The following is an 8,361-nucleotide window of genomic DNA, read 5'->3' on the forward strand; positions in this document are numbered from 1 at the left end:
GACTGTCCACTTTGGCCAATGTATATAGCAGAGGGGCATTGTTGGCACACGATGGCATATATTGCATTAGTAGATGTGCAGGAGAATGAACCAGTGACGGTATGGCTGATCTGGTTAGGCCTTGCAATCGTGGTGGTGGTGTATATATGTGGGCAGAGTTGGTACCGAGGTTTGTTGCATTGATTGGTTCTACTGAGTCAGCAACCTCTGGTTGTGAGGCATTGATGCAGTTTCCTCATCTGACCTGGCAGTGTGGTAAGGCAGCAGGCAAGCGTCTGGCTTAGCAATCCTGCAGGTCTGGATTTGAGACCTGAGGCACCTGACATTGAAAGAAACAAGGTGTTGTATTGTACAGCAGTAGGGCATGACAACATTCAACGTGACACTAGAGTTCACTCCTTGCTCTGTTGGGTCCTCTCCTCAGATACTAAAATTTGCTGTTTTAGTACCACTGTTCCCTTTTGGAAGAGAACTATTTTTACACAATTCTGTCCTATGTTTTCCACCATATCTAGGAAATACAGAACTTCTTAATTGAAGCCTTTCCATATTATGGTAACACAGCACAAAGCTGCTTTGCTGATATTTCAGCTCCTCTCTATTCTCCAGAGAGCACTGAAAGTAGAGCTGACATCCTGAGGGAAATTCCAACATTCTGAAACTTCCTTACAGCTGAAAGTAGGATGACAAATTGAAAATTTGAAATTTACCATGGAACAGAATTTTGGAAGTATTTTGATTTGATAATACAACATCAAAACATTGGACTATATGCTATATGTTTAATTTTTTACATTATAATAGTTGTATGATATTGATTACAAGTAAACATAAAAGCAAAATGTGAAAGTCAAAACAACATTCCATTTAAATTCAAATTGTTCACAATTGATGCATTTCCATGAAACATTGAAATCTAGCTGAAATAGCATTTTTCTATGGAAAACTGTTGTACCGAAACAAAATGTACCAGGTCTAACTTGAAGCCTATAGTGAAAGGCAATGCTGTATCCTTCATTCCTGTTCTGAAAATAAAAGCCTTCACCTTTTTTTCTTAGTTGGTGCAGATTTTTCCCTCAAAAGAGGGAAGGATTAATTACACCAAAGTACTTCCACAATACAGTTAATCCCATATATGAGTACGTCTACACTACAAGCTTATTTCAAAATAGAACATCCACACTACAGGGAAACCTCAAAATTAATCTGAGGCAGGCTCCCCTAATGTGGACATGCTATCTTGATTTAGAGCCCCAGGAGGCACTGGGGAGGAATAACTTTAGAATGGCCCCTATGAGGAGCTATTTCGACATAGCTGTGGAGCATCCACAAATACCCTCTTCTGAAAGAGCTTTTTTGGAAGAGGCGTCATTCCTCATGGAATGAGGTTTACCAACATTGGAAAAGGCCCTCCGTTACTTCAAGTTTATTTTGAAATAACGCAATTGCTGTGTGGACGCTAGTATTGTTTTTCCGGAATAACAGCCATTATTCTGGAAAAACAGTGCAGTGCAGATGCACCCATAGCCTCATCTCTTCTGCTGCTAGAACCTATCAGAGATATGGTAAGGATAATGATGAGGTAAATAGTTGTCTCATTACTACATATCTATTTTTCTCTTGTGCCTGCTGTAAATGCTACAGCTCAAACATAGGAGAAAAAACAATATGGGGAATCCAGGGTCTATTGTGGTGGAAAACGGTGTATACAATGTAAATAGAGAAAAGCCAAAGTAGTGATCCAAACCCTAATTGGACCAAGCATATCTCATCCTTGCTGTGTTCAATCTTCAGTCTCTGTGAAACTCAGAGGAATTCCCTCCTCTTTTGATAACTCTGAAGGTCACAAGACTTGCTGTCAGCAACATGAGAAATCTTTCCAGTTATTAGGAGATGTGCCTTAAATGACTCTCTTATACAATTTTTAATTTTTTTCCTCACTCTTCTAACCACCATTTCTAATGGCAACACAAAGCGATTGTAATCTGCATCAGAGCTAAAAAAATCAGATTCTTAGTATTGGGACTTTAGAAACTTCATCAGCTTAATTCATTTGCAAATACAGGGAACATCATTTTGGTTTTATTTAAAAAACTCTCAAGCCAAATAACTTACTCTGTGACTTTATGCATATTTTGAGCCTCCAACACTGTACAGATGCTGTGTTCTCCTAAATCAAGAAACAGATCTGGTTCGTCAAACTAAATAAATTCTTTAAAACAACATGACTTAATTCTAGTGACTGTATTAGACATTCTGGGTCATTTCATTCAGATGCAGACTCTTCTTAAAGGCCCCAGTTCAGCAAAGTATTTAAGCATGTGCTCATCTTTAAGGACAAGGTTGAAACCATTCCTATTCCGTGAAACACTTTTAAAGACATTCTGAAAGCTAACCATCTAGGTAAGCTCTTTGCTGAATCAGGACCTTAGTGCAAGCACTGGAATTAGAGAAATGTTGACAGAGGATAGGATCATATTCAATAAGGTAGAACATGCAGCAGAAATAAGAACCGATGCAACCAATCTGCACATACATTTGGGAGAGACACACATCCTTGAAGTGGTTGAAAAAGGCTACTACAAATACAAAAAGATGTTTTTTCTTAACATTATCCCTCAGCTAGTTACTTAATTACATGCTGCAGTTTTATCAATAAATCTTGCTGTCTGCATGTTTTCAGTTGAAAACACCAGGGATACTGAAGTATTTTTTAAAATCGCATTGCTCTCCTAGTAAACATATATTAGCACCACAAAAGCTTACTGAGGATAGAGATCATAGAGTGTGGTGGAAAGGCCTTCTGTTGGTGGAGTATTATAAATTGATGATTGTTATTTGCGTGTACTTGATTATATACAGTATTACAAGAAAATTGAAAGATCTACGCCCATTTACTTTACAAGATGACAATTAGCTCATAATTACTGTATCTCAATAGAAAACTGTTCATTTTCATGAATGGAAATAAAATTCAGGGCTCTTTGGACTTCATATATTGTAAATGGAGCTCATTTTCTGAATTCAGATACATGAATAGATTTTCTTCTAATTTGTTCTTATTTCTTCTTCCATTTTAATAAGATTTTTGTTTTCTAAATGTGATTTATTGCAATTAATGCTCAGACTGAAGTGAGAGAACCTTTAGAATACACTATGAAGTAAAATCCTGTTTTTTAAGAAAAAGGTAGATTTGTTTTTCTTTTAAAAACATCACTGCTTTGCCAAGAATCTCCAGTGGCAGAACAGATACATTTTTCTCTTCTGATTGCAAATTACCACTTTTATAAATGGCATAGCAGTGGCATTCAATGCTAATTGCTTACAGCTGGCCTGACTTTTAACTTTCATTTTCTATTAAAATAACACTACATTCATCCTGTTATATTTCCAAGATAGTTTTCCCAATTTCCCCGAGTGCAAGTTATTAGATATATTCATTAGTTGCTTGTGTATTTTAAGGAGAATTGAGAAGCCTTGGCTATTTCTTGAGGTCAAGCAAAATTCAAAAAGGCTCTTATATGTTGGCCCAAATGCACTACAGACTTGATGCTGCAATAGACTAAGCAATGGAGCCTGACCCGGAAGAAAACACTTAAGCACATGCATACAGTTAAACACACGAGTAGTCGCACTGACAACACAATTCTTTGTGTGCGTAAGCGTGTGATTATACATCTTGTTAGAATGGGGGAAAGTGCACAGCAATCATGCATGCTTTAGTGCTATGGTGGCTGAGTTTTTGTTTTTTGTGGGGGTTTTTTTTGGTTTGGTTTGGTTTGGTTTGGTTTACCCTATAATAAAGATGATTCATTTATACCTTTTTACATGAATTCTTGGATGTTACTAATAAGAGACACTTGCAAAGTTCAATAACAGTAATTCTTTCCTCAATCATCCATAAGAGTTTAACACTAAGACACTGATCCTGCAAACACTTAAGCCTATGCTTAGCATTAAGTATGTGAGTAGCCCTATTGACTGCTCTGAGATTATTCACAGGCCTAAAGTAAAGTACCCGCTGAACTGTTTGCAGGATACAGTTTGTTTTCTGGCCTGTTCAGTGCCCGATTTATGCACGAGCTAAGTAAACTGCAGTTTAGAACGTCAGATTATCTACAGTTTAGGTCCTGTTGCAATATTTCAGTTCTACTCTTAGTATTCAGCTCTTCCTCTCTTTGGCTCTGGAGCACTGCAGTTGAGGACAAACACTTCATTTGAAATCTGTATTCTTTATATGAAGCTTATAAACCTGTAAAATTGGGAGCACCTCAATCACCCAATATCTTGATATTGATAGACCCAAACAGAAGTGTAGGCTTATAAGGCTACAGCTACACTGCAGCACTATTTTGGGATACCAGAGTTATCCTGAAATAACTATTCTGTGTCTTTTGAGCATGCCTCTTATTTCGAAATATAACAGGCTCGCTATTCCGACATCCCTGTAAACCTCATTGCATAAGGAGTAAGGGATGTTTCAGAATAGTGATTTATTTCTAAATAAGTACTGTGTAGACAGCACCAAATTAGGAAATAAGCTATTTTGAAATTGGCTCAAATTGCGTAGCTTATTTCGAGCTACGGGTGCAGTGTAGACACACCCTGAGAGACCTAAAAAGAAAAGTACTTAAGAATCGGTACACCAAACTTTTATGTGAACACAGAGGCTTCTTATTATGGAGGAAAACTAAAAGAAGTGTTAGAAAGGAAGTCATGTTAGTCAGCAAAAGCAAAAGGAGTGCTGTAGTACCTTAGCACAAAAGCTTATGTCCTAATAAATTTGTTAGTCTTTAAGTGCCACAGGACTCCTTTTTTTTTTAAAGTGTGATACTTTGCACTAGGGATGTTAACATGTGTCCATGAACACTGTTAACCGATAAGCCTGAACATTGGCGAGGCTCATAGTCCCATGCCATCCTTTCACACAGCCTCTCCATACCTATCAAAAACGCCCCCCGCAAAGACCCCCACGCAAAGTGTCAAATTTTAGCATGAATAACAGTTCAGAGGATTCCCTTTCAAGTGCAGTTTTAAAAGGCTTTTGAAGCAGGATGCAGGTAATTAAGTTGTTGAGACAATGTAAGAATCATCTTGAGGTTAGGTGGTTGTCTATGGGAGACTATGGGTCTGCCACCTAACCTCAAGATGATTCTTACCAACAACCACAGGACATACCACACTAATACCAACCCTGGTACCTTCCCTTGCAACAAACCCCGTTGCCAGCTTTGTCCACATATTCACTCTGCTGATACCATTATTGGACCTAACCAAGGGAGTTATAAGATCAAAAACACATATTCCTGTGCATCCAGAAATATAATGTATGCTATCATGTGCCAGAAGTGTCCGTCTCCTATGTACATTGGACAAACATCTCAGACACTGTGCCAAAGGATCAATGCCCACAAAACAGATATTAGACAGGATCACAAAGATAAAACAGTTTCTTGCCATTTCAACCAGAAAGGACATTGTCTCAATGACTTAATTACCTGCATCCTGCTTCAAAAGGCTTTTAAAACTGCACTTGAAAGGGAATCCTCTGAACTGTTATTCATGCTAAAATTAGACACTTTGCGTGGGGGTCTTAACAAAGACTCTAGTTATCTTACCCATTACAAAGATAGCTTCCCCAATTATCACCTCTAATGTCATTAGCTCACAGACATTTACCTTTCCCCTCCCCCCCGCATTCCCCTTCTGTTCTGAAATTTGATTTGTCCGTTTCATATGTGTTTTTTTAAATTATATCCTTTGATATATATGATTGTGACTATTTTCTTTCATTATTTGATCTGAGGAAGTGGGTCTGGCCCACGAAAGCTCATCATCTAATAAACCATCTTGTTAGTCTTTAAAGTGCTACATAGTCCTGTATTTTGCTTCAGCTACACCAGACTAACATGGCTACATTTCTATCACTATTCTAGAAAATGTTTGGGGAGGGAAAAAAAAGTCTGTTTCCTCTCCTGGCTGTCACCCTGCTCTTGGCCTCCAGCAGCTGTCAGCCAGGCTCCTGGCCAGGTGCTGCAAGGCTTGCCAGACTGCCCTCCTGGTCCCCAACGGCTGCTCTATGGCCCCTTGCCAAACTGCCAGCTAACAGCCACTGGGGCTCTGTTGTCCAGGGCTCTCTTGTCCAGGGTTCTCTGGTCCAGCAACATCTATTGGTCCAAAAACCAGAGAGTCCTGGAGCAGAGAGAATCAACCTTTAGGATTTTTTTTATTGCTTGTGGTGAGCAAGATGAGATATTCACAAGCAGTTCAGTGCACATGCCTGTGCTGTGGTTCCACCTGTCCCTGCTGCACAAATCCCTATAGGAGAAGTCAGAATTTGGACCTTAGTGAATTTTGTCATACTCTATAGAAAAACAGCAGGTCACTCCTCTGTTTATAGTTGGAGGGTCTGATTGAGGAATCCCAGTTCATCAACAATATTCCCTAAACACACAGGCTACGTCTACACTGGGACCCTTTTCTGGAAATGCTTAAAACACAACAGTTTTCCGTTATAAGTATTTCAGGAAAAAGTGCGTCTACATTGGCAGGATGCTTTTCCGGAAAAGCACTTTTTCCGGAAAAGCGTCCGTGCCAATGTAGACGCACTTTTCCGGAAAAAGCCCGAATCATCATTTTCGCGATCGGGGCTTTTTTGCGGAAAAGACTACTGTGCTGTCTACACTAGCCCTTTTCCGGAACTGTTTTTCTGGAAAAGGACTTTTGCTCGAACGGGAGCAGCATAGTTTTCCCAGAAAAACACTGACAATTTTACAGTAGATCGTCATTGCTTTTCCGGAAAAGCAAGCGGCCAGTGTAGACAGCTCACAGTTTATTCCGGAAAAGCGGCTGCTTTTGCAGAAAAACTTGCCAGCTGTCTACACTGGCCGCTTGAATTTCCACAAGAACACTGACGATCTCATGTAAGATTGTCAGTGTTCTTGCGGAAATGCTATGCTGCTCCCATTCGGGCAAAAGCCCTCTTATGCAAATGCTTTTGTGCAAGAGGGCCAGTGTAGACAACACAGTATTGTTTTGCGCAAAAAAGCCCCGATCGCAAAAATGGCGATCGGGGATTTCTTGTGCAAAACTGCATCTAGATTGGCACGGACGCTTTTCTGCAAAAAGTGCTTTTGCGGAAAAGCGTCCGTGCCAATCTAGACGCTCTTTTCCGCAAATGCTTTTAATGGAAAAACTTTTCCGTTAAAAGCATTTGCGGAAAATCATGCCAGTCTAGACGTAGCCATAGAGCACAGGAGAGAGTGCTCAACACCCACCAAACACTTCAAAAGCTGCAGAAATATTATCATCAAGCAAAGAGTGAAAGGGGAGTAATATGAAAGCCTGATTAGGCATTAGTGTCTTCTGCTGTTGCTGACAATGTTAATCCTGCTCTTTTAGCAGCCTTTGCTCCTCCTCTTCCTCCAAAGGCATACGAGACAACTGTAATTACAGATGGCACCTATGTAGAAGTGCTGCAATACCCAGATGTTAAATGCTTGAATGTTTCCTGCAGGCAATGGTGCAGTCATTGTCCTTAAAAACATTCCATTTTTTTCTTCGCAACTAGATCATGTAACCACATTCTTTGCAGTAAGACCTGTGCTTTCTGCGAATAGTGCTTAGAGAATATTACAAGTATTCCTGCATATAAAGATATTTAGTTACAAAGACAATGGGAAAAGACAATTTTAAGTTTGACCACTCTATACAGACCTCATATGCTGGCTATTCCACTGGCCACAGTAAGTATGTTAGCAGAGAAAAATATCCTTCAAGAATACACGAGAGCCTGGTCAAGACTATATTACCATGGTATGAAGTAATTTCAAATCATATAGGCTTCTAGTGTGAGAATTTCCCATCTTATCTCTTATTATTTTCTGATAGTATGTGATGAGAGACCATACATTTTTCTAGTGCTGCCAACCCATTCCCCATTCTTTGTACTGATCAGGGAAGAATCTAGCCCAATGTGTAAACTATAATGGAAAAAAGCCACAATATAATCCTATCATAGAATAATTATAGTGCTATGTTTGTCCTGGAGCACTGCATCCAGATATGATAGAAGCACCTCAAATGGAACTTGATGTGAAAAGCACAAGTTGCAGGAAGGAAGAGTTTGGAAGGGCCACCAAGAAGTCAGTCTGTGTGCACATAGCTAGAATGCAGTTACATTATCTCTGTAAACAATTACCTTAATAAACTGCCAGTTTAGTTTTACAAACATGGGATCTACTCATTTTAACCTGCCACTCCATATATGAAACACTGATGATAATCTGTTATCACTGCAATTTTGTGTATGTCTTACTCCATTCCCTAGTGAACTAGTTCTTTGGCGTGTTCAAGATTTAT

This window comes from Pelodiscus sinensis, chromosome 1 (assembly GCF_049634645.1).
Source record: "Pelodiscus sinensis isolate JC-2024 chromosome 1, ASM4963464v1, whole genome shotgun sequence".
NCBI classification, from domain to species: Eukaryota; Metazoa; Chordata; order Testudines; family Trionychidae; genus Pelodiscus; species Pelodiscus sinensis.